The sequence below is a fragment of the Ostrea edulis genome, chromosome 7 (genome assembly GCF_947568905.1).
Source record: "Ostrea edulis chromosome 7, xbOstEdul1.1, whole genome shotgun sequence".
Classification (NCBI taxonomy): domain Eukaryota; kingdom Metazoa; phylum Mollusca; class Bivalvia; order Ostreida; family Ostreidae; genus Ostrea; species Ostrea edulis.
The window spans coordinates 15,165,877-15,193,769 of record NC_079170.1 but is presented as its reverse complement, the minus strand read 5'-3'; the positions used below and the strand labels follow the sequence as shown (position 1 = coordinate 15,193,769).

Genomic DNA, 27,893 nt, shown 5'->3' with positions numbered 1-27,893 from the left:
TTGGTAGTGATTGCTCGTTCGCCAAACGCTCGACATTTAGAAGTGAATATAGAAGTGAGAATCACGGATCTTTTGGATGTTACCTTATTTAAGCGGAGGTCCCTTGTAGTAGCATGTGTTGGCACGATAAAGAACCCTCACTGCTACGACCCTGAACCCTAAGGATAGGTCTAAATTCGTGGTACTTCACCTGCAGATGGTGACGTCTCAATTTGAATAAAATATTCTCGACGGGACGTAAAATAATCAATCAATCATATAATCATCCAATGAATACTACCCTCCCTCTTCTGCTTTTCTGGCGGCGATAATTTCAACGAAATGTGTGGATTCCCTGTTTACCCCATCCCAATTTCGATTTATGTAATCGTTTCACGCTTTTTTGTAAGCTTTAGAGATTGGCCTTCTTCCGTTATAATGAAATACGTATTTTATGATACCGCAAGAAGGCCAATCTACATTTAGCGTGAGAATGATTGTTTGGATGTTTCATAATGTTTGATTGCCCGTGTGTATCAGAGTGTTTAATTGATTGTGCAAGTTAGAGTATTTAACTGGCTGCGTGTTTCAGAGTGTTCAATTACACGTGTGTGTCAGAGTGTTCATTTGCCCGTGTGTGTCAGAGTGTTCAATTGCCCGTGTGTAAAGGAAAGTGTTCAATTGACCGTGTGTAAAGGAAAGTGTTCAATTGCCTGTGTGTAAAGGAAAGTGTTCAATTGACCGTGTGTAAAGGAAAGTGTTCAATTGCCTGTGTGTAAAGGAAAGTGTTCAATTGCCCGTGTGTAAAGGAAAGTGTTCAATTGCCTGTGTGTAAAGGAAAGTGTTCAATTGACCGTGTGTAAAGGAAAGTGTTCAATTGCCTGTGTGTAAAGGAAAGTGTTCAATTGACCGTGTGTAAAGGAAAGTGTTCAATTGCCTGTGTGTAAAGGAAAGTGTTCAATTGACCGTGTGTAAAGGAAAGTGTTCAATTGCCCTTGTGTAAAGGAAAGTGTTCAATTGCCTGTGTGTAAAGGAAAGTGTTCAATTGACCGTGTGTAAAGGAAAATATTCACTTGACCGTGTGTAAAGGAAAGTGTTCAATTGACCGTGTGTAAAGGAAAGTGTTCAATTGCCTGTGTGTAAAGGAAAGTGTTCAATTGACCGTGTGTAAAGGAAAGTGTTCAATTGCCTGTGTGTAAAGGAAAGTGTTCAATTGCCTGTGTGTAAAGGAAAGTGTTCAATTGACCGTGTGTAAAGGAAAATATTCACTTGACCGTGTGTAAAGGAAAGTGTTCACTAGACCGTGTGTAAAGGAAATTGTACCATAGTTTGGCGTACTTTCTTTTTTTTTAAAGTGTGGGTATCTGTACATAACCCACACTTTTCTTCAAACCCCGCCCACATTCTCAAAAACAAAAAAACCCAACAGCATCACTGTCCACTGTATGAAGTTTCTCGAGATCTGCACATAACTGACTCAGAATACTAAGTTTTCCAAATACATTATAGATATTCGCACTGAATCTCACTTAAACCTTGATACAAGATACTATCGTCAATGGTCTCGTCCCAAATACTTTCTATTTCCATATTCTCCCCAAGTCGAGAAACACGTGTACGTAGAAATACGGGTATCATTTATAAAGAGTTTTATAAAAGACCCAGTAACGTGATAAGAACGCGTTTGAGGGATAAACTTGTTTAGCGGACAGAGTGAATCAGACTTGTGTTTCTTTTATGGTTTCGCGTCTTACAATTCTTAATTTTTTTTTCTCTTATGTTTCACCATTTTTGAAAAATCGATAATATTGTATATACATGTAAATGTTTTCCCAGCCAATTTAGTCAAAATATGTATTAAAATGAAGGATATCGAATAGGAAATTCAAAAGAGTAACTACCATCGTCAGTTGAATATATTGCTAAATTTTTAAAGAGAAAAATGCACGAATATGGGTTCTAAGAATTTTATTTGAATTTTTAAATTTCAATTCTTTAAAGCCAATACCGGTACTAAAAGTCGGAGAATACGTAAATGTTAAATAAAAATATCAAAACCAACCGTCCAAACATTTATATGCACTTTAAAACAGCTTTTTGAAAACAATTAATGAAAATACATTTTTCGGTGATAGAAAGTCATTATGATAGAAATATATCGTGCACAAAGTGTAATGTAAAGACATAACAATTGGCATCATATTGTAAACAGGCGACCGCGCTTCCGAAAGCTATAATAAAATATAATGAATAATAGTAAACTATGGTACAAGTCACTTACCCCATATAATATTGTTGATTATGTGCAGATACCCGATGGGCGTGGTCATAATGACACTCGGGAGCTACTCGGGAGCTACGCTCCCTCGTATCATTATGACCACACCCATCGGGTATCTGCACATAACCAACAATATTATATGGGGTAACTACTACGTGTTCAATTGCCTGTGTGTAAATGAAAGTGTTCAATTGACCATGTGCAAAGGAAAGTGTTCTGTGTGTAAAGGAAAGTGTTCACGTGATAAGCAAAAATTTAAGGAGTGAATAAAACAATATTTCACAAATTTCGACCGCAGCAATGTCTTCTATGTTGTTTTTAGTACCAAATAGTAAATTTTCGAACAAAAATATCAATAACTGTAGAAGTGTTCAGTTGCAGGTGAGAAGTTAACGTGTTCATTTGACACGCGTTACACGTGTGTGTGTGTGTGTGTGCGTTTGTAAGCGCCTGAATCACACTACATGAGTATGAACACACACCTTTTATCCCACTACATTTTTTCTTCCCACTACATGCACCCGTGTAGTGGGAAGTATTTCGTTCGGAAACGTTAACTCTCATCACACTCGATTCAAAAAATATAAAATAGTCATATGTGTCGGTTTCCGGTGTGTACGTGAATTTTGTCACACACAATCACGAGTCCAAAAGAACAGTTTACACACTTAGCTCCATTGCGTTAAATGCGCATGCGCAATGAGAATTTCCTGTTTAAAGATGGCGACAACTGTTCTCAGTAAGTATAATATTTACGTTGGTATTAGGGAATTATTTCGTTCTTTTCTAAAAGAGAGTTGTGGTAGAAGGCTAAGAAAAGGTCAGTCATAACAATTAGAGTTTAGAAAGAACTAATAGTGACGTCACATGAATGCTAAATTAAATATCCAAGGGGATATTTCTTGGTTAAAAAGTGTCTATTTTAAAATCAAGATTTGTTATTATAAATCTGACATTTTATTATCATCACTTATATTTATTTAATTACGGACCTGAATTTCAATAACTTTAGACCAGAATATTCAAAAAATCATATTTGTATAATCGACAAAATTAGTAAATCTAAGACAAAAATACAACTAGTGCAATTATATGGACAAGTATATATTCATTTAAAAAATAATAAGCAAGAAATACACACTGGCAAATTAATCTCTTTTACTCTGACATTTATCGTGATTTTAATTTTAAGGATTGATAGAATATAGAAGCTAATGCAGATCAACTTTTCTCAGAAAATATGTCATATTCACAAGGAAAGCGTGCAATAAGTGTTTCCAATTTATGTGATTTATTATGATGTCTTTTCCTTTCTTCATTCTAATTGTTTTGTTGATCGTAATATAAATCTGGAAAAAGAAGCAAGTTGTCCCAGGCAACCCTTTGTTTGTAATAAGGGGCTACTGAATAGGTAATCCTTTGAGGAGAGACTACCAAAACTCATAAGTCACAAGCTCTGGCATAAATTTTGCAGGCCTTCATTTGTAGTGATTGGAGATTAATTGATTGTTAGAAATAATTGGAAACTTTAAAATCAATTAATAAGTTATTAATTCCCTTTGAATTTCAGAGGAGAAAGATTGTGGTGAGAGAAAATAAACTTTTTAAAAAGCTTTTAAGTGCACTTTGTATCAGTTTGCATTCACTTATTAAACTATCATGCAGGGTTATAATACAGATGTTCAAGTGATATATTTAATCAATTTCATAATTGATAATAACAATTTATTAATTTGCTAGCAGATGATAAAAAATTTAACTGATTAGCAATTATTGGGGATCTTTTCAATCAGATTATCAATTTAATCAATCAATAGGTACATTACTTTGAATCATGGTACTATAATGAAAGATTTTTAAGCAAAACAATGACTATGTTGATATTGACTATGATATTCAAGCAACTGCCAAATACTTTCCCGATTATTATTAATTTGTGTAGAAAGAATGCATCCATTGATCATAAATTTAGCAAACAATCAATCTAATGCCCATTGTGAATTTAGCTGCATAACTGTAGCTTTCGTTAAGTTAAAACACTTGCAATTTATTGCACACAACACACAAACCTGTACAATGTTGGACTTACAGTATTTCTATTATTTCCTAACATGCACAAACATTGAAGACATTTCACTTCAACCTCGGAAAGTGAAGCATGTTAAATTTACATGCAGACAGACAGTAGCATTTCTACCTGTAAACAAAACCATATAATTTCTCATATGAAAATATGAACTTTTGAAATATTGTGATGGTCAAAAGTAAATACATGTAGATCCAAAAATAGAAATACTGTTTGGCTTTAAACAAAAATATAGATTTTCCCTTTTGCTTCATGATCAGGCAGATGCAAAGGGAATGTAAATACTGCAGCACAGTGTCTTGCATGAGCAAGCGGTCTGTCAGAAATACCCGATTTTTTTCCTTAATTGATATTATTTGTATATCTATTAAACTCATTTCTTTACATTTTACATTTCGTCATTTTTGGTTATTTTCCGTAAATACATTTGCGGGTTTTTGAGCTCATGCACCAGTGCTTAGTATATATACTACTACTGGTCAGTGTTCGGGCAATGCAAGATTCGTTACAAGCAACAAAGGTCGCTTTTGTATTTCTGTGCTTAAATAGCCTTCCCTCCCACCCAGCCCATTTTCAGTTTTGAATTCATCTGTTTTCATTGGTGATTTTTCAGCTTTGTCAATTTGATGTTTGCTTATTAAAAGCGATCTTGTAATGAACGGAACCAACCTATTCACTTTTTCTGTTTTGTTTTGTTATCAAATAGTCAAGAAAATATTTATTTTCGGACGAGGGCACTGAGGGAGAAAATAAAGGGACATGGACACGATTTGAGCTGAAAATTTTCAAATTTTATTTTTTCATTTCTAATGTTTAGAATGCTTAACTAAGGTATTTCTAATGGTCAGCAAAAATTTGAGTGTCAGTTGTCAAAGTACGTGGGAGATGCAGAGCTCATAATTCTTTGTAATAAACAAGGCTTGTGCCATGTTTTTGTTTACATAGGTTGAATATACTAGTAAATGTTTCGTTTAAAGCAGATAATTCTGAACACAATTAAATACTTTCTAGTGTTTGGCATCTCATTTTGGTTTAAACATGCTATTTTCTATTAAGCTATCTATATGTAAACAAAAATATGGCGCAAGCCTTGTTTACTTTACAAAGAATTGTGAGTGCTGTATCTCACTTGTAACTCAACAACTCCTATTCAAATTTTGGTTGACCATTAGAAATACTTTTGTTAAGCATTGTAAACAGTAAAAATGGAAAAATGAAATTTTAAAATTTTCAGCTCAAATCGTGTCCATGCCCCTTTATGATGTACTATTTCTAAATAAATATTTCTGATTACAATCATCAAATTACCTCAAATTCCATTTCTTAATTTCTCATCAGTACTATTTTTAGACAGCAATCCCAATCATGTGACACTCATATCAATGTCCAAAACAACCTGGTTTGTAATTGTAATTGCGGATGAATTTTAAACAGCTGGTAAGGGATGATTTAGAAAGCGTGAAATCTCCCTTAAATATAAATTCCTGATATATATGTTCTTATTTTCATTGCCATAATCAAAAAATGAAATACCTTTTTAGTGCCAGTATGTCACTTTGTAAAAAAGAATTCAAAATAAAAATAAGTATTTAGGCCATGCCAATTTGTAATCTAGTTCGTCGGATTCGCCGCTTCTATTTGTAACAAATCCAAATTATAATATTATCAAAAAATAATATCCGCCCGCGTGTTCAAAAATATCCGTAAATATTTTTTAAAATTTTTACAACAAGCGCACAAATAACCTTGATGTACATGCTGACAATGACAGAAGCGCGGGCTCTCGAGAAATTTCCTAACAGTGTAATACGGTTAAGTTATTCATGATGTCTATCTTAATATGTACGATACTTCATAACACTGGATTGAAAGTTGTTCCTTATGCTGGAATCGAACTGGAAGCCGATGAAACTTTTGAAGCGCTATTCGATGCCACTATTTAAAGAACATTGATAGCATATGATTGATTGTTTGATTAGCCTATATATTGACTGAAGTCTCTCTTGAGAATATTTCACTCACATGAAGACATTACCATTGCCGGTGAAGGGCTGCAAAATTTAGGCCTATGCTCAGCGCTTATGGCACTGAGGGATCTTTATCGTGCCAAACCTGCTGTGACAAGGATCTCAGTTTTTGCAGTCCTATCTGAAGGACCGCCCCATTCATTCGCCTCTTACAACAAGCAAGGGGTACTGATCGATGACTATTTTAAACCGGACCGACAGTTAACGACAAATTCACAAAAGGTTTGGTGATGTCATATCAAAATTCAAGAAAATTCTCAAAGCGATGCAATGGATATTGCATTTGCAATGAATGTCAAAACTGGATGTGTCCCTAGCAATATGCATATCTCTGAATCGAAAGTTTGTAGAAATGAAACTTAAATAAAATGCTTCAAAAAGACCTTATCAGTTAATGTTGCAAAGTACATGTATTAGGTGTAAAGAAAATAAGTCTTTGAAACCTGAAATACTTCTTATTTATTGTAAACTATATCAACAAAGTTGAAAAATATTAAGTTTATGTGGTAAACAAATGATATCTGATGATTTTAGATCTTTATTTTTAGGCGCCCGCTTTTTAAAATCACACTTAATTCAATTAAAAATATTTATATTTCTTGTATTCGCTCGCCTCATAATTTTTATCTCCAAAATTAAAAATAATATTTGTGAAATAATTTCGCCCTCTCGCCTCAGTTTTTTTGTTTGAAAATCCGAAGAACTATTTTACAAATTGGTGTGGCCTTACATATTTAATATCAACCATATAATAATAATTAATGAATATTACATAAAAACTAAATGTATACATAAACGCTCTTTCCTTCTAGTACATGTTCCCTACATACAATGTTTTATTACAGCTGAGTGCCAATTTGGTCAACATGTTTTATTGCTTATCCTGATTGACAGCTCTATTAGTTGGAACTGATCTAGTGTTTGCTTTCTTCGTTTCTTCTAAAACTGGGTTTAGCATATGAAGATTTCTCTAAGTCCACCCAACGTGCCAATCCTTGTTCTCAGATGACTACAAACCCCGGTCCACAACTCGCATGCATTACACATAACACTTTACAACAAGAGCACTGTCCAAAATAAAATAAAATTCTTATGATGTGCAATGGGTTTCAGGTATATATACTCATGTAAAAAAGAAACTGTTCAGTGTAGCTAACTTTTCATAGATAATCGTTGATTAACTCACTGAAAACCACGTATATCAGCAGTTGGTCTGATTTCTTTTGCAAGTTCAAAAATGTGCTTTTTCATAAACCACTTAGCAGTTTAAAAAAGCGCAAACTGCCCAAACCCAGTATATACTTGGATGAATTAGATATTGAATTCATTCCTTAAATAGATCTGAATAGAATTGTTTTCAGGTCACATGTTGCCTCTCTTAAGGAATACATTCTGTAATTACAAGAATGTCTGCTTGCACCCGAGTCTGTTTCACTTGAATTGATCATTGTTCCAGGAATGTCCAGTTCTGCCAAGAATTCCAGATAAAGACTGCACTGTATCCCGGTTGCCTTTCAAAGATGGTCAGGGTACATGTAGCCACTGTAGAAATTCATGACAAATTACCATTTCACTTAAACTCATCATTGTTCCAGAAATGCACAGTTCTGCCCAGAACTCCAGATTTAAAGACTGCATCCCGGTTGCCTTTCAGTGATGATCGGGGTACATGTAGCCTGTCGAAAGTCATGACAAATTACCATATAGTCAAAACTAAAATATCCTAGAATAAGATAAAATTAAGTCTGGTCTATTTTGAAATCTTATAGGCAAAGAAAAATTGCTTTTAAGAATGTCTGATACATACACTTGATAAATTGTAATCTATCTATCCTGCTATCTGGCCACGATATTCAAATCTTAAAAGTACGTATTCCAAAGTTCTGCATGTTTACAAGATATTTACCTTACTCAGCTGTTACTATCAGTATCACGGTCACCATCCGTTTGTCAGTTTGTGATGTTGGAGCAAAGACGCATTGGGCCCAACATATCTGGGCATGAAATGTAATTCGAAGTATCTCTCCTGATCAATCATTGAGTAAATACTCATCATGTATGATCAATCTATGCTCAGAGTCCAATTCCAAACAACAGGGTCTACGACGTTAATTTGACCTCGATCTGCATTCACTTCCTGTGAAAGTAAAAGTAGCCCAGTAGGCACCGAAATCATGGCTGCTGCATGCTGGTGAGTGAACTGAACTTAGTGAACATGAGCAGCATTGTGTATCGGGACTAATCAGAATTGTAATCCTTTATATTGAAGTGTTGTATAAATCACCATAATCGTAAACAATGGAGGTTATTTGTTTTATCAAAATTAAGTTTGGAAATATGTTGGAGGTAAACAGGTTAAACCTTGTTCCGGGTAGCATATACATATTAATATTTTACTTCAACAGTTCAATACTTGTATCTATGAATACATAGCAAATTGCAAATTTAGTGTAATTTCAATTAGTGAGAGAGTGCAGGACTTTGTCGCAAAAATCAATCCTCTGCTGTCATAGTAAAGCTGAATGGTCAGATATTTTATCAGTATTATAGTCTGTATATGTATGGGCAGTGATGGTTCTGTCACTTCTGCATAATTTCAAGGTACGTGGTGGGTACAGTAATTTTGTGGCGGTGTATGGCTGGCATCAGTCCCTAAACTACCTTGTAGAAGTATGTTAGTCTAATGTTACAGCATCTGTCATGAAGTGTTGGTTGTTTGAAATCTCTGAATATTGCACTGATACATTCTGCTACTCGGTTGGTATGGTCAGAGAGATAACTCTTGCTCCGATGATTTGGACTCTCTCAATGTTGCTGATGTCCTTAGTGTAGTAAGGATCCCATACAAAAGATACGTACTCTAAGATAGGTCATATAAATGAGATATAGGTATTGCGTCGGCTTCCTTTGGGGCAGTTTTGTAGATTTCTTCGCAGATATAGCCTAGGTTTGAATCAGCCTTCTTGGTGATGTTAGAAATTTGTGTTCCCCGCTTTAGGTCTTCAGATGGTAATTCCTAAGTACAGGTTTGATGGAACTTGTTGGAGGATGGATGAATGTATTTTATTTGGTCCTGCCATTGTGCATAATTTTTTTGTAATAAACAGAGCCTTTAACGATATGAGATTTGTAACATCTGCCCCAACCCCTCAATTGTCCCCCCTTCCTCACTTGACAGTGTGTTTGACCCCCATTCTATAGTCAAACATGCATACATTTAGTAAAGTGTAGATATTTTTATCCACCAAACAGTTGAACTTTTTTATAAGTTTAAACATAACATATTGTTATAATGTTTTAATTTTTAATTCCAATCTTGTGTTTCTGATTATACTAGTTGAATACCCGCACAAACACGAGAAATCACACTTTACACATAAATAATGACAGTGTAAGAGAAAATAAAACTAATTAATGCAGTATTGAGCTATTTCACCATGGATTGAACAATATTGACCAAGCATCGAACAACTATGCAGTAAAAGTTTAGAATAAAAAGAATTTCTTATCTTATGAAAATAAATCACAGATCCAAAGAATTAAAAATATTAATTTAACATATATATCTATGTCCATGTAAATTCTTCAATTAATAATCGGAACTTCCGTGTTAAGGGTTATTGATCAGTAAGGGGTTCTTTATCGTGCCAGCACCTACCGTAGCATGGGACTTTAGTTTTTAAATGCATTATCAAAGAGACCCACAATTTGAGCGCTTGGAGTAGTACTGTATCTGTTGCTTTGTTTATTTTTAAAAGTTTATTTTACTAATAGATGTATTTGAAGTAATAAATATGAATAAAAGAAAAAAACGTGCATTAAAAATGTTCTTTTCATGGTGAATTTGTGTCTGGTCCATGGTGAAATGAATATTATACGAAACTCTGTTTAGCTACCCGAACATCTGGAAATTTCCTTTAAAACTAAAATTGTGGATAGAAGATACAAATTCGCACATTTTATAGATTTAACAATTATCGCATCCTAATTCGCCCAATCCTATGCATACTTTAAATCAATTTCCTATTAACATATTCACTATTAACAGATTTATGTAATATATTACTATATGTTGTCATCTCCAAATGACTTAGATCCGCCAAAGCGTGTCCACCACTTTACTCTCATTTTTGCTATTTCGGGGTAGTTTATCGAAAATGAAAGTAGGTTTTCAATTAATTTCACAATAATTGCTGATCAGGTAGAATTCAATTATAGTTTATAGGGACATCATCTCATATGTGGTTGAAATTTTAAAGGTGCAAGCAATAGCTCATTTGCAAGCATTTCTTAGTTTATTGGCAAAATTTATTCATGTATAAGTATAGATATCTGCTATCTTATAATTGGTCGACTACAAATGAAAACATTTCAGTTGAGAGCGAAAGTTTCGGTTATGTGGGGATCTTCAACAAATTATCTTAGTTTCTTGTTTCATATTCTATATCATATGCATAGTAGTTTATCAGGCTCAGCTCTAGCTGATACACATGTCATGGACAAGGTGAGACAGCATCTGGAACCTAGGGCTGCCTTGTGCTCAGAGCCAAGATATCTCTATCCAGGCCCATCGTCAAGGAGCTATCTGGCCCTTAAATTTGAAATCATAAATTTTCCCATTAATTTTGTATGTATTAAAATACATTTATGAATTAACAATGCGATAATCAATAAATAATTTTTCGTAAATAATACAAAATAGTAATAATTAGTCTAATACCTCCTCTTTTCGCCAATCCCAGTAAAGTTAAATGTATTATGTAATTCCCTGTTCCCATTTGTTATAAAAGGGAAGGAAATGGGCCAGTCCTTTGTGAAGTTCAAAACAGGTTCATTGTGAACAGGTTTGCCTTTGGCACATAAAAGAATCCCCACTGCTTAAAGGCCATAAGTGCCTAAGAAGGGGTCTAAATCCCTGACATTTGACAATATGTGTATCAATAGGAGTGAGATATTATTGAGTGGAATGTGCAGCGGTACTCACACAATTATTTTCTACTAGCCTTTCTTAACATTTCATGCTTCTAGTTGAAAACCATACTTCAATTTTGAGTAATTATACTTCTTTCAGAAGATGAATCATGATGATCCCTTTGCTCTCAAAAAGCCAGAGAAATCAGAGAAAAAGGTATGAAACAGTGTGTTTAGTTTTCTGTATAGTGTTTTATGTGTAGTAGATGGCCTGAGACATAATTGTACTCGTATTTAGATCTCCTGAAAGCTTTATAGGATTTTACATAATAACTATGCATATTGCCAAATATTTGACATATGTCACTGTTAATAATCTGATCAGAAATCTAGTTGTAACTTTTTCCATAAAGCAATCTTCATTTTGTGTGACTATTTTAGGCTATAAAAGTAATCTATTGTTATATCTGTTAATATGTTGAACATGTACATTCATTATTTTATACTTTGAAATTAACTTGGCAATGTATGTTTATAGCATAGTAAAATCATGAGGATGGTCAAGAAGATCATTTTTGCATTCAAAGAGTTACTTACAAACTTGAGTGATGCATTCTATGTTGCCTTTTTTTTTTTTTTTTTTTTATAGATCTCTGTACTTTTTTCAAATGTAATGCTAGCATAGACTTATAAATTTTACCTTGTTTCTTCTGAAAATTTTCATTGAAACTATTCAAACATTGTACACTCAGGTATGTGGTTTCTTAATGCTTGTCAATTATCTCATATGGAGATGTCACCAAGACCAGTGAAGGGCTTCAAATTCAGGCCTTTGCTCAGCCATTAAACAGTGAGGGTTCTTTAACATGCCACACCCACTGTGACAATGGATATCTGTTTTTAAAGTCATCTCTGAGGACCTGTGACATTCACACCTGATACCAAGCGTTTGGCTATGGAACTGTCACTACCTGTTTTAATGACTTAGGTTTGTCGCGGCCAGGATTCTAACCCCGACCTTCCACATGCGAGGCGAATGCTATAACCTCTAGGCCACCGTGGCAGTTTGTGTTTTGATACTACCTGAATGTCACTACAATGTTTCGTATAAGAATCTATGTGTATACTGATATGTGTGTCTTAGAAAGAGTGGAAGAAGGAGGTAAACATCAGGATTCACCTGAATTTCAAATTAAAGTACTCTTTTACTTTCAGGGAAAATGTCCTAGCATGATGAGAAAATAGCGAACAGTGCTGTTGCCTCACATAGAGAAACCAGTAAGGAGAATGATGCATTTTCAGGTATAAGAAATTAAATACTTTTTGCTGTTAGAGAGAGAGAGAGAGAGAGAGAGAGAGAGAGAGAGATCCTTTACTTTAACAAGAATACAATATTTGTAATTTGACACTACCTGAATATCACTACATGTGTGTTAGAATCTATATCTATATATATATATATATATATATATACTATCTGTGTGTCTTAGAAAGTGGAAGGAGAGAGAGAGCAGAGAGAGAGAGAGCATCTTTTAATCCTTTAGTATAACATGAATACAACTTGTGTGTTTTGACACTACATGAATATCACTACATGTGTATAAGAATCTATGTGTATTATAATTTGTGTGTCTTAGAAAGAGTGGAAGAAGGAGGTAAACATCAGGATTTACTTTTACTTTCAGGGAAAATGTCCAAGCATGATGAGAAAATAGGGAACAGTGCCATTGTCTCACTTAGAGAAGCCAGTGAGGAGACTGATGCATTTTCAGGTATAAGAAATTCAATACTTCTTGTTGTTAGCAACAATGAGAGAGAGAGAGAGAGGAGAGAGAGAGAGAGAAAATTATCCTTTAGTTTAACTTGAATTAAAAAAAAATTACATTTAGACACCTGAATGTCACTACATGTGTTTAAAAAAAATTTGTCATTTTGAAAGAGAGGGAAGATGTTAGAAAAGGAGAGAGAGAGAGAGAGAGAGAATTATCCTTTAGTTTAACTTGAATTAAAAAAAATTACATTTAGACACCTGAATGTCACTACATGTGTGTAAAAATTTTTGTCATTTTGAAAGAGAGGGAAGATGTTAAAAAAGGAGAGAGAGAGAGAGAGAGAGAGAGAGAGAGAGAGAGAGAGAGAATCATCCTTTAGTTTAACTTGAATTAAAAAAAATTACATTTAGACACCTGAATGTCACTACATGTGTGTAAAAAATTTTGTCATTTTGAAAGAGAGGGAAGATGTTAAAAAAGGAGAGAGAGAGAGAGAGAGAGAGAGAGAGAGAGAGAGAGAGAGCATCTTTTAATCCTTTAGTATAACATGAATACAACTTGTGTGTTTTGACACTACATGAATGTCACTACATGTGTATAAGAATCTATGTGTATTATAATTTGTGTGTCTTAGAAAGAGTGGAAGAAGGAGGTAAACATCAGGATTCACTTTTACTTTCAGGGAAAATGTCCAAGCATGATGAGAAAATAGGGAACAGTGCCATTGTCTCACTTAGAGAAGCCAGTGAGGAGACTGATGCATTTTCAGGTATAAAAAATTAAATACTTCATGCTGTTAGCAACAATGAGAGAGAGAGAGATAGAGGTGAGAGAGAGAGAAAATTATCCTTAAGTTTAACTTGAATTTTAAAAAAATTACATTTAGACACCTGGGGCCCGTTTTACAAAAAGTCGTAAATCTTAAGTCCTAAGTCATAAATTTGAAGAACTTACGACAGATCGTAGGACCGTTTTACAAAACGTATCGTAATCGTATATCGTAAATTCTTTTGTCGCAAGTCGTATATGGAACTCTTCAGCGCATGAAGTTGTAGAATTGAACATAGATATTGCGCGAAACCCGACGCTTTGACGTGCAGCCACTGGGGAGGAAAGAAAATTGGAGCAAATTAACTTTGAATTATATATTTGCATTGCTAATTAAGCGAAGTAAATTTATTCAATTCAATCTATTGATTTACCAAACATGTTGGCATACAATCTTAATTGATACATTAATTAATAAACTACTAATTCATACTAACAGTGAAACGACTACCTAAATTGGGATGGGATAGACAGGGAATCCACACACTTTGAAGAAAATATCGCCAAAATAAATCAAGGGGAGGAGGGGGCCTGACTGTAGCCAAAACCTGTTAATTGAATGTTAACCATTTGAAGCTGATCAATACATGTACATATAAACAATTCTTGATTACTGCATAGCATGTTATGAGCAAGCATTTTGTTTTTACATACATTGTATATACAAATGCACATGCATTTATATTCGAGTTACAAGACTAAGGTGGGGAGTGGGGGGGGGGGGGGGGGGTCAGATTGCTAATTATAAGTTAGTTGTGCTAATACATGCATATTATATGAATAATTAGACTTATTATTTGATCTCAAATTATATATATTCCTAATTATCTTAATATCAGTTACAGATTTCCAATATCAAGGAAATTAACTTGATTTTTTAAAAGTTAGATTTTAAATAAGAGTTATTCTTGTGTATTATAATATACATGATATACATGTACTAGGCGATATAAAATCATAATTTTACAGGTACGTGGCTGTATCAAGTGGTCTAATATAGGACGGAAAGGTGAATCTTTGCAGTTCGTTAATGGCTATATAACAAGCAATATGATGGATGATGGTACTTGTTAAGGGGGGGGGCATTCAATCACACGTTAAAAAAAATGCAACACCGTCTATTTTTTCATAAATACTAATAACTGGTATAATGGGGGAATGTAGTTATTAATTAATTAATTCACTCACAATTTCTTTTTCCATTTGAAATACATTACAAACATACTAATAGGCCTAACTGATAATTTAATGGATGGGGGCGGATGTGGAAAAGGGTTAGGGATTAATTCACTCACAATTTTTCCCCAATACAGTGTCTTTCTCATACATACTAATAATTGGTATAAATCTACCATGATATTGGATAAAACCGTGCATATAAATGATGTACTAGTACATGTAAGTGCATACATGTATAATATAGGCGTACATAACTAGGCCTACGTGGATGGGTGCGTCAAAATATAAGATCTGATATGACATGCATATTCTTTTTAAAAATGCTTGAAGTAGTCAACATCATCATGATCATTGGAAAAAGTATGGTCTATGCGGGAATATACAAACATTGTAAAAAACATTGCAATGGGTCCTATGGCACACACTTGCTACATTTGTTTGATCCGTGCACTGACGGAAATACCACATTTTGTGTGACGCAGTCATCAGAGGAAGTGACGCATTGTAGTAAACAAAGGAGGCAGGACAGGCCTTTATGTGTGCAGACAATAATGAATCATGATATGTACTTGAATAACAGCTGGTACAGCCTTGCTTAGGTTTGTAGGATGCTCTACGTCTCCCGGCACTAAATTTGTTAATTCGTAGAGATACCACCTGGGCAAACGATACCTCTCGACTACCTCAACATCACTGAGGTAGTCCAACGGATTATTTCTATCGCGAAAAACACCCGCAGCACACGTTTTTTATGAGTCTCATTCATAACATTAAACATTAGAAATGCAGCCATGTTGAATTATTTTAATAACCATAGTAACAAAGATTTTATGGAGCACTTACGACAAAACTTGGGACATAGGGTCGCCCCCGGGCGGTCGTAGACTTAAGGCTGAATTTCATCGTAACTTGTAAATCCTAAATCTTTGTAAAACGGTCTCACATCGTAAGTTATGTCTTACGACTAATTTTAAGACTTACGACCTTTTGTAAAACGGGCCCCTGAATGTCACTACATGTGTGTAAAAAAAAATTTGTCATTTTGAAAGAGAGGGAAGATGTTAGAAGAGAGAGAGAGAGAGAGAGAGAGAGAGAGAGAGAGAGAGAGAGAGAGAGAGAGAGAGAGAATTATCCTTTAGTTTAACTTAAATTAAAAAAATTACATTTAGACCTGAATGTCACTACATGTGTGTAAAATTTTTGTCATTTTGAAAGAGAGGGAAGATGTTAGAAAAGGAGAGAGAGAGAGAGAGAGAGAGAGAGAGAGAGAGAATTATCATTTAGTTTAACTTGAATAAAAAAAAATACATTTAGACACCTGAATGTCACTACATGTGTGTAAAGAATTTTGTCATTTTGAAAGAGAGGGAAGATGTTAGAAAGAAAGAAAGAGAGAGAGAGAGAAATTATCCTTTAGTTTAACTTGAATTGAAAAAAATTACATTTAGACACCTGAATGTCACTACAAGTGTCTAAAAAAAATTGTCATTTTGAAAGAGAGGGAAGATGTTAGAAAGAGAGAGAGAGAGAGAGAGAGAAAGAGAGAGAGAGAAATTATCCTTTAGTTTAACTTGAATTAAAAAAAATTACATTTAGACACCTGAATGTCACTACATGTGTGTAAAAAAAATTGTCATTTTGAAAGAGAGGGAAGATGTTAGAAAAGGAGAGAGAGAGAGAGAGAGAGAGAGAGAAAGAGAGAGAGAGAGAGAACATCCTTAGTATAACAACAATACAACATTTGTAATTTGACACTACCTGAATGTCACTACATGTGTGTTAGAATCTATATATATATATATATATATATATATATATATACTATATGTGTGTCTTAGAAGAGTGGAAGGAGAGAGAGAGAGAAAGAGAGGGAAAGAGAGCAAGCATCTTTTAATCCTTTAGTATAACCTGAATACAACTTGTGTGTTTGGACACTACATGAATGTCACTACATGTGTATAAGAATCTATGTGTATTATAATTTGTGTGTCTTAGAAAGAGTGGAAGAAGGAAGTAAACATCAGGATTCACCTGCATTTCAAATTAAAGTACTCTTTTGCTTTTAGGGAAAATGTTCAAGCATGATGAGAAACTGCGCCATTGTTTCACTTACAGAAGCCAATGTTGAGGATGATGCATGTTCAGGTATAAAACAAATTAATTACTTCTTGCAACTACAACATTAAAAATGAGAGAGAGAATCAATTTTTGTTATTTTGACACCTGATTGTCACAACATGTGTGTAAAAATTGGTGTTAATTTGAAAGAGAGAAGAGGTTAGAAGAGAAAAAGAATCAAATTTTTTTGGCACCTGAATGTCACTACATGTGTGTTAAAATTGGTGTCATTTTGAAAGAGAGAAGAGGTTAGAAAATGAGAGTGAGAGAAGCAAGCATTCTTTAGTATAACAAATATTTCCCTTTACATTTTGATTGATTAAATATTGTTTAACGTCCCTCTCGAGAATCTTTCACTCATATGGAGACGTCACCACTGCCGGTGAAGGGCTGCAAAATTTAGGCCTATGTTCAGCGCTTACAGCCTTTGAGCAGGGAGGGATCTTTATTGTGCCACACCTGCTGGGACACGCGACCTCAGTTTTTGCGGTCTCATCCTAAGGACTGTCCCATTTAGTCGCCTCTTACAACAAGCAGGGGGTACTGAGGACCTATTCTAACCCGGATCCCCACGGGATTTTTACATTTTGAAGCTATCCATGAATTTCAATACATGTATACAAGAATCCAATGTACATGTATATAATGTTCTTTATCACTTAGAAAGAATGGAAGAAGGAGGTTTACAAGATAGAGATAATATGCATAACTATAAACTTTCTAATGTGTTGTCTTTCAGTAGAGGTGTGTATTGATCAAGATTTTCCGATACGATACAATACAATATTTTCTGATGCGATATCTGATATATTGGATTTACAATGTAGTTAAGCATTTTCTGAAGTAAAATATCAAAATTAAAAAAATGAAGTGGTTTAATATCTTTTATTTCATAACAAAACAAACAATGACAATTAAAGTCTGAGGAACCTCTGATGTCACAATGTAAAAGCGGGTATTAAAGTCTGAGGAACAATCTCTCACCAGAGGGCGTTACACTACGCCCCAGTGAAGCTTGCGTAGCACGCCCTCTGGTGAGAGAATGGTCTGAAGAATCGTGTTCCTGTTAGAAGCCATTTTTAAATTATGAACTTCGATCCCAACTATTAAAAGGGCTATTTTTAAACCCGATATATCGTATCGTCAAAACACCATATTGTATATCGCTAGACAGGCGTATACCGGTGCATTTCGATATATTGATTCACCCCTATCTTTCAGGGAAATGTCTAAGCAAGGGACAGGATATTGCAGTCAATGACTGTGATTCATCTTATAATGCAAAAGTTGGAGATACGCTCCTGCAGGTATGAGCAGAATTTATAATTTGTAAATGAACAACACATGAATAAAAGTTGAGAGAGAGATACGGGGGGGGGGGGGGGGGGGGGGGGGGGCAACCTGCTTCAGGATTTCAGGAATCTTAAATCTATATCTGTATAAGAATTTTTTAAATGTAAATAGAGTAAGAGAAGAAAGTATACATATTAAAAAAGTATGGCTGCATTTGTAATACCTCTGTGGAATTTTAACGCAAATATCCTGGCATAGATTGGTTTTTTCAGACAATGACACTGATACAGAAGATATGAAGGATTATATGCTTTTAGGTATGAACAAAGTTGTGGTCAACTACAGAAGAAAGACATCAGAAATGGAGAGAGAAAAAAAGATCTCAGTAAAAGAGATCAGCTTGTATTTCAGACATTCTTTTCTGTAAATTTTGACACTTTACCTGATTGTTACTACATGTATATAAAAATCCATGTCGTTTTGAAAGAGAGAGTGAGTGATCGACTTGACAAGGAATTCACTTGACAAGGAACTGGTGTTTAACGAATAATGATGAAACCACAGTACCAATAATGATTCATCACACTTGTCAGAAAGGTCTCTTTTATATAGTTTATACTGACAAAATTTTGGTCTGGTTTCCAACATTGCAAACATACTTTGTAATACGGAATACATGTATATAGCTTTAAATCAATTTCATTTATTTTTTTTTTTTAGTGAAGGACCCTGATTATGAACCAGACCACTGCTCCAACAGTGATTCAGACTCTCTAATTGAAGGTAATGTATCTCTTTAAAGTCATTTTCCCCTGTACTGCAGTACTCAGCAATTGAAACAGAACAATCTTATATACATATATTTACATTCATTGAATTTTTTCTCTTATATTTCCATTGAAATTGACATTGCTTTCATCTGGAGCAATGAAAGCATGTTTGTTGCGAACTTGTTGGATCCAGTTTTTTTGTACCACCTTTCTGTGTAATCATTACCAAATATGGGGCGTCATCAAGGTCAAAGGGTGCGTTGGCTGTTCTGTTTAACGTAACAAATGGGTCAATTATGTTATATTAGTACTTCAATCTAGTTTATATTTGAAAACAATACAACAAAATATAAATATGAACAATAAAATGTCTTTCTTTGTTGCTTCATCGGGTGATGAAGGTAGCAATCATTGCACAAAAAGTTTACATAACCCGTTTACACGGGTTATGAATTTTTTTTTTGCAATGCTAGCTACCTTCATTACCCGATGAAACAACAAAGAAAGCATTTTATTGTGTAAATAACTTGTTAGCTCACCTGAACCGAAGGTTCAAGTGAGTTTTTCTGATCAACATTTGTCCGTTGTCTGTCATCGTTGTTGTAAACTTTTCACAATTTTATCTTCTTCTCCAGAACCACTGGGCCAATTTCAACCAAACTTGGCCAAAAGCATCCTTCGGTGAAGGGCTTTCAAGTTTGTTCAAATGAAGGGCCATGTCCCTTTCAAAGGGGAGATAATCACAAAAATGCAAACATGGGGTGGGGTCATTTAAAAATCTTCTTCTCAAGAACCACTGGGCCAGAAGAGCTGAAATTTACCTGAAAACTTCCTGACGTATTGCAGATTCAAGTTTGTTCAAATCATGGCCCCCAGGGGTAGGATGGGGCCACAAGGGGGATCGTTTTACATACAAATATATAGGGAAAAACTTTAAAAATCTTCTTCTCAAGAACCACTGAGCCAGAAAAGCTGATTTTTACATGAAAACTTTCTGACATAGTGCAGATTCAAGTTTGTTCAAATCATGGCCCCGGAGTGTAGGATGGGGCCACAAGTGGGGGGGGGGGTCAAAGTTTTACATACAAATATAGGGAAAATCTTTAAAAATCTTCTTCTCAAGAACCATTGGGCCAAAGAAGTTGACATTTACATGAAAGCTTTCTGACATAGTGTAGATTCAAGTTTGCAAAAATCGTGGCCTCCAGGGGTAGTTGGGGCCATAATAGGGACTAAGGTTTTACATGCAAATTTATATGGAAAGTCTTCAGATATGGGCCAAGGTGACTCAGGTGAGCGATGTGGCCCATGGACCTCTTATTTCTGCAGTGTTCAAAATTAACCATAGACCGATAGACCGAGTCTATGTCAAATGACACTAGTCTATGCCAATTGTAATTAAGATAGACCAAATTGTCCATGCCGATTTCTCGGTCTAAAACAATAGTTATCCCAAAAGTCGACTTCTGATAAACGTTATGAGGAAAGAAAGACATTGTTATGGAAATGGAAAGAAAATATGCTAAGTACATTAGAAGTAAATGACAATGTTTTAAATTTGTGGGTTTTTTTTTTTTTTCAATGTTGCGGTCTATGCCAATTTCATTAGGTCTATGTCATCTTGTTTTGGCATAGACCAATGGTCTATACCAAGTTTTAAACCAATTTCGAACACTGTTTCTGGTTGTAACACCTATTTGTTTGGGTAAAAAAAATATAGTTTATACTAGCACGAACATTTCACACTTAAATATATATTGCTTTCAGGGTTTTAAAGCATAAGCTGCCCCAATACAGTTTATACTCCTATAAATCAAGTAGCTTTTGTATTTATTCCTTGAATGTTTTTTGTCAATAGAAAACCAAGATGATCTTCCTGACAGTTTTAGGAAAGTGACCTCATGATAGAAGGTAATTGCCTTTCATCTTCTTTAGTCTCACACCTTGCACGAAAGAAGGGGATATTAAATTGGATCTTTCCATTTATCCATCTGTTAGTCAACCAAGGGTTTTTCAGATGATATCTCAAGAACTTGGAATAAAACTTTGTAGGTGTTATCCTCATGACTTAGAACGGCCTTTATTTTTAGGTCACCAGAGCTGAAATCTCAAGTGAGATTTTCTGATCGCCTGTTGTCCGTCATCTGTCCATAAGTCTGTAAACTTTTTACATTTTAGACTTCTTCTCCAGAACCACTGGGCCAATTATACCCAAACTTGGTCAAAAGCATCCTTGGGTGAAGGACTTTCAAGTTTCTTCAAATGAAGGGCCGTACTCACAAAAATGCAAAAATAAGGTGGGGTCATTTAAAAATCTTCTCAAGAACCACTGGGCCAGCAAAAAGCTGAGATTTACATGAAAGCTTCCTGACATAGTGCAGATTCAAGTTTGTAAAAATCAGCACCCCGGGTAGGATGGGGCCACAACAGGGGATCAAAGTTTTGAACACAAATATATAGGAAAAATCTTCTTCTCAAAAACTACTGGGCCAGGAAAGCGGAAATGTATATGAAAGCTTCCTGAATAGTGCAGATTCAATTATGTTAAACTCATTTACATAACTAATAAATAGAAAAAAATATTTTAAAAATTTCATCCGTAAGAACCATTGGGCCAAAGAAGTTTACATTTGCACGAAAGAATCCTGAGATAGTGCAGATTCAAGTTTGTTAAAATCATGGTCCCCAGGGGTAAGATGGGGCTGAAGTAGATAGTAAAAATTTTACATGCAAATATATTATATAATAGGGAAAATCATTAAAAATCTTCTGAAAAATCACTGGGCCAGAAAAGTTTATGTTTACATGAAAGCTTCCTGACATAGTATAGATTCAAGTTTGTATTAACCATGGTCCCTGGGAGTAAGTTGGTGCCACAATAGAGATCAAAGTTTTACATGCGAATATATAGGAAAAATCTTTAGAGACTCAGGTGAGCAATGTGGCCCATGGGCCCCTTGTTTTTAAGTCAAATGCTTAAAGGCCAATGTTGTGATGTTACACAGTGTAGAAAACATGTAGTTTGTGGATGATATCTCAAGTAGCATTTAAGATCTTTGCAAATTCCTTATATACCAATAACAAATACCCATTATTTTTTATGTGAACTACTTAAGTCACATTATCCTTCTGGACCCTAATGAGATTTTGGCATGAAACTGCTGAATTTTGAAAAATACCTAAATGTCCTACGCATGTCCTACGTCCTATATTATTTTCTTGTTCAAAGTTTCTAAATGATGTCTCAAATAGTATTTGGGGTCTTGGTTTAAAACTTTGGTTGTACTTTAAGTTTTTTTATTACAAATAAAGACCCCTTTTGTAATGAAGGTCTTGATCAAAATAAAGGTATAGGAAATTGTTTCATGAAGTAAGGAAAGTAAAATTCTATAAATTTGCTTGCTGTATTTGATAGTAACAAAGTTTATATTATAGTTTCAGAATGTCCTACCATTGATCCTGGAAGTGAAAAAGTACCTGATAGTGAAGAAAGCTACGGTAGCATAGAGAGTGAAAACTATCCCATGCTCTCTGGAAAGAAAGAAAAAGACATTTCTTTTTAAGCCATAAGGTGTTCCCAAAAATTCAATTGGAAACTTTAACAAACTGCATGCCTGCTTTTTTGTGATAAGATGATTGCTAACGTTGCAAGACATCTTGAACTAGCACACAAAGCAGAAATTGAAGTAGCTAGGGTTTTAGCTTTCCTCCCAAAAAGTAAAGAAAGGGGATAAATGAGGGAGGAACTTCAAAGTATTAATGTGTGTATTATGTATAAATTTATTTGATGTAATCACTAGTAAAACTGATTTTGCTTAATATACATTTTTTTCTATGCACTGCATAATTATGTAGATGCAATAACTGGGACTTAACATTTGAAAAGAAGTTGTTTGTGATTCTTTGCAATTGTACGATGAACCTGTAAGTTACATCATTAAATATAATGCTAGATTCAATACTTGTCCTGTCATTCAGTCTCGAAATGGTGGTTTTCTAAATGGAAATGTCTACTATGTACTTGACCTATATAGCTTTGCCAGAAAATGAAGAATTTATGCTTAAATGCATGTAACATAAGTGTAGCGAACAGTATAAGAGGGAACTTATACTGCCACGCTAGAGAGCTAGCTTTTCTAGTGATGTGGTAGAATCTCTCTTGATTATGCAAGTTAAGCAACAGCGAGCGTGATCAGCACTTGGCTGGGTGACAGCTACATGTTACAAATTGGTGGCAGTGGTGGGATAGCCAAGTGGCGCTATTCCGTTGCACATTTTTGGTGTCAGAAGTGGGATAGCCATGTAGTGCTATCCCGTTTCACAAGCATAGGTGTCAACTGCAATTTTCCTCAAAAGTACATTACCGTGGCCAATTAATAGCACAGGCACCTGAAGTATGGGGTATTAGGCTTACCCCCCCCCCCCCCCCCCTTACCAGTGTAATAAAATACACCGGTAGAAGGCCCAATCTTTAAAGCTTACAAAAAACATCAAATGATTACATAAATTGAAAGAGGGATGAGATAGACAGGGAATTCACACATTTCAGAGTTATTGTCACGAAAAATTTATAAAGGGGGGGGGGGGGGTAGTAATATCCGTACTTTAGTTACCTGTGATTAATGGAACCTACAAAAATCTTGGTGTCAACTACCTAATTAAAAATATTTTTAGAAAATAATTCTATTTGTTATAAAACTTTGATTGGCTGGTTATTGAAATACACTACTAGCATCCCACTACATGTGTATGACTGACGTCTCCATATGAGTGAAAAATTCTCGAGCCAGACGTTAAGCAAAATACAATCAATCAATCATGTGTATGACAGGAATATATTCAAAGTAAAGACATGTGTATCGAGTGGTTAATGAGAGGAAATAAATAGATGTAAATTCGAAATTAAACGCAAGTAGTCGGTTTCATGTGTGTCTACTAACATCCCACTACACGTGTATGACAGGAATCTCAATATTAAATACTCAAAGTAAAGACATGTGTATCGAGTGGTTAATGAGATGAGATAAATACAGGTAAGTTCATAATTTAACGCAAGTAGTCGGTTTCATGTGTGTATATCAACACTGACAATGTAGTGAGAATCATGTGTGTGTCAGTGAAGAGTCACGTGGTCAGATGTAGTGGAGTTCAGGTGAAATTTCAAATTTTTAATAAAAGGATTTCATGGGTAATAAACCCTGTTGGCACATTAGAGCAGGTCCTCTTTTACAAATTTGCTCAAAATTGCTCTCCAACATGCTTAGAAAATAGTGTAGTGACTTTCAGGAGTAAAGTCATGTGTAGTGAGTTTCAGGTGTATACAAGTATGTGTGTGTGTGTGTGTGTGTGTGTGTGTGTCAATAACTTTTTAAAAATTATCCAAAACATTTTAATTAACAAGATATATAGAACTATTTTTTCTGTATAAGAATTGAGAAAACGTCATCAGACACAGATCAAAGACGCAACGTTAAATCCTGCACTCGCAAAACATGCCAACTTTGCTACTTCATATCACAAAAAATATACGTAATACATGGATATAATTACTATATATAGAAAGTACAAACTCTAGATAATATTAGGGCATAAAATTACCAACTTCTAAAAATAGGTCAAAATTGGCCCTTAGTGTACCTTCTCCTTTCTTGAACCATATACTTTTAATTTCTTGTGATGTTTAAATTTGATTTTTGATTATTTATTTATTTATTTTCATACAATCTGATTAAAATCAGACTCATGATCCATTCCTTTTTCTCTTTTATGTCACTACACACATAGCGACAATTAAAGAAACAAAAGAAGAACGAGGAGCAGATTGAGGATCTGATTTTAATCAGACTGTATTTTTAAAAAATAAAACACTTACCCGTTGAGTGCATCCGCCATGTGCCAAAATGAAAGCTATCTGGTAGTACAGAGATGACATCTCAGCACTACGACCATAAAGTACAGATGCGACTGAATGCAGTATATGAACAAACGTCTTGTCCTCAACTTTGACTGGAACATCACAAACATCTGATGCTATCACTTGAAGAATGTTAGGAACTCTTAATTCTAACTACTTATGAAACATATCCCAAGAAAATTCCAAGATACTGTCATTGTCTTTTCTCTGTAAAATGCTTCCAGAATTTATTTTGCAAAGATTCTTGGATTCACTAGCAATTATAAGAGAGGCAGCATTTACAATTTCTTTCTTGTTGGTTTCACTCAGGATGGATATAATGGACTTTGCTGCTTTTCCAGAAGACCTCTCCTGTACAATAGCCCTGCATACCTTCTTTTCCTGTTCATTCCTTACAAGTTCTCTCCGTGCACCACTAGGAGGATATGCAATGGAGATCTTGGAGATAAGAATTTGTATACCAAAAAAATTCAGAAAATTGCCCCCCCCCCCCCCCCCTCTCAATAAATACAAAATATTTTCTTTGTCCTAATCTTTAGCACAATACAAGTAACCATATCTTGAAATTTAAAAAATATTTCTCATTCGACATTAAAGTAAAAATGTACTTATTAGTTATTAAATCTAAATCTCATACCCCTAAGTTTAGATTTTTTGAATGGTGTTTATATGACAGTCAATAGGTCAGACACTACAGCTGTACTTATTTTTATCAAAAGGATCATAAATAAGTAATCTGACTAGAACACTAAATGAAATGAAAAGATAAAGGACAGTAATCATGCTCAAATGTCTAATTATACATTACAAATGAGAACAGAGCAAGCATGGACCCCTGAAAACAGAGTTGAAAATGAACTATAATAAACAAAAATAATAACTAAAAGTGAACATGTGTAACAGTAACAATGAACTGGTTAGTAATTTTTGAAACACTTCAATTTCTATGTGAACCTCAATTTACCCATCTAATGGTGTGGAATGAAGGTCACCAAGTTCTTTACTTCCAAAATCTAAAGATCGCTTAGATCCTTTTGTTTTTGTACTAGGTCCATTTCTAGAAAACAATCAGTATCAAATGAAATGATTTTTCAGAATTAATTTTTTTTTTTACTGATCTACCATTTCATACTTTTTATTTGCCGACAAAACATGTTTAGTGTTTAACAATCTCGGCAACTCCCTAAACATAAATCAGTTGATTTACCCTTGCAGAGGGTTCTATTGCATTCATTATTATATACGTCAGCTGGATGAGGATTCATAACTATCTGTACATACATATGTACTACATATAGGCTTTTGAAAAGTGACAGGTTGAGACAGCTGTAAATTTAATGTAATATCAAATATTCAATTCACAATTCACAAATGATCATTATGGCACATACATATGAAGTAAAAATACATTTCTTCCCCATGTTCTCTTTTTCTCAATAGATTCTTTTAAATTCTTACTAAACGCACATACAAACTCATATCACTAAAATTTTATGAATACTAAAATGAGAATATAGACGAGGAATTAGAAAAATTAAGTGGAAATTTGTTTTCTACTTTTTTCAGAAGAGTTGTGGGGTATCTCTAGAATGAAAGTGGCTGTCATCTTTGTTTACATGAATATTACTCTTTCACATGTTTTAATCTTCTTTTCAAACAAGAATATGAACAATGTAAAAACATGTTGGACTGTAGGTGTATGTACAATCCTGACTGTATATTTGAACAAGTGTGTGAGGAAAAACATCAATGTACAATCATTATTTCTATCATATTTTGAATCCTGCTCATTTACTAGTTACAACACTTACTAAGGTGAACATTACCTCTGTTCTCTTTGATTCTCTTTGAATCAATGTATTTGTCAAGTCCTGAAAGGCTGCCATTTTCACCCGATTAACGTAAGATACGCCAAATGGCTGCCTTTTCGCCGAAGGCATAGAAGGACTCCTAAGCATGCGTTTTGTGATCGTCTTTCTACAATGCGAGAGCAGTTGTAGCATGTTTGTTTTCACCGTGTTCAATGACATCTCAGGAAACTTCTGCTTAATTAAATCATGTTTAGATTCAGTCTTCAATACAGGCTCTACTGTGCGGTAACATTTTTTATCCACATGCATTTATCATGTTTGTGACATCGACGAATGTCAGTCCTGTTAATTATCCGATCTTTTCTAACCTTTCGCTGTTAAGTTTTAACTTCATCTCGGAAAACTTGTGTACTTTTTCTTCGTCATCAACCGTTTTCTCAATTTGAACAAATGAGAACCTACAGAGGATGCATACATCCGATAAAATACAAGTCTTCCTTGGTGTTGTTGATGTTGCCATTTTTAATCCTTTCTCTTTTGGAACATATCGGTCATTTAGCGTATGAGAACAAAAAAGGTATAACTTCCGAAATACGATACAGACAAATGGAAGTTACGATTTGATTGGTCAAAACAAAGTTCACCAGGAGGTGACCCCAAACGGGGTTTCTTCAGATCCTCGTGTAGCGACAATTTTTTAATGATTTTTAATCTGATTGACTCTTCACGCTCACTAGCACACGAAATTCACACACTGAAATTACATAATATATGATAATAAAACAATGTACTTTGCTTTAAGACACAAAGTCTATTTCATAGAACCTCGACCAGTATACAGGTAAGTAGAACGTTCAATGATTCATTGGTTCACAATAAGATGCGCACACATGGTAAGGATACTTGTACCTGTTGGGCGTAGTT

The 27,893-nt window shown here is 34.6% G+C and overlaps 1 protein-coding gene and 1 pseudogene across 1 annotated transcript in view; both read right to left on the bottom strand.

Moving 5' to 3' along the window:
- The window catches only part of LOC125654337 (uncharacterized), a 67,558-nt gene that overhangs the window by 34,055 nt on the left and 5,610 nt on the right, over positions 1-27,893 (bottom strand). The window lies entirely within an intron of this gene.
- Positions 24,656-27,761, bottom strand: LOC125667160 (uncharacterized; annotated as a pseudogene).